This window comes from Nestor notabilis, unplaced genomic scaffold (assembly GCF_000696875.1).
Source record: "Nestor notabilis isolate BGI_N333 unplaced genomic scaffold, ASM69687v1 scaffold21011, whole genome shotgun sequence".
NCBI classification, from domain to species: Eukaryota; Metazoa; Chordata; class Aves; order Psittaciformes; family Psittacidae; genus Nestor; species Nestor notabilis.
Window position 1 is genome coordinate 1 of NW_009915423.1, and position 637 is coordinate 637.

Sequence of the window (637 nt, forward strand, 5' to 3'; positions counted from 1 at the left end):
AGCACGTGGCGTGTCAGCACATGGCGTGTTAGGACAAGGCATGTCAGCACATGGCGTGTTAGGACAAGGCATGTCACCACAAGACCTATCAGCACATGGGGTGTTATATGTCAGCACAGGGTGCACCAGCACTGGGTGACACCCAGGGCAGCCGGGGACCGGGTAGGACCCTGCAGCAGCCCCTGGGGTCCTGAAGTGAGGGCGCGTGGTGCAATGTTCATTCAGTTCATTCTGGGCTGTTTCTGGGACCTGCTTTGCAGCGGGACAGAGCCTCCTCACCTGGCGGCATGCAGCTCCCCTGGGGCACAGCCCAGCCAGCGGGGGAAAGCAGCCACTCTGCAGCCCAGAGCAGAGCCCCCCATGCTGCAGGGCCAGACCCCTCGGGGACAGTGACCCCATCCCTGTGACCTCCCTCGTAGCCTCCACGGGGGGCCTCCTCCCGGAATCGATCCACCCAGACACACGCAGCTATTAATAGCTGGGGCTGATGTTGACTTGGATCTAGTGGAAGATAACAAGGTTATTTTTAGGTTTATCTCTCAGCCTGAAGGGAAATGCGCTTCGCTGGCTCAGGCAGCCTCTGCCCAACCTGTTGAGGCATGGCTGGGCACTGGGATGAGGGATTCCTGCTGTGGAG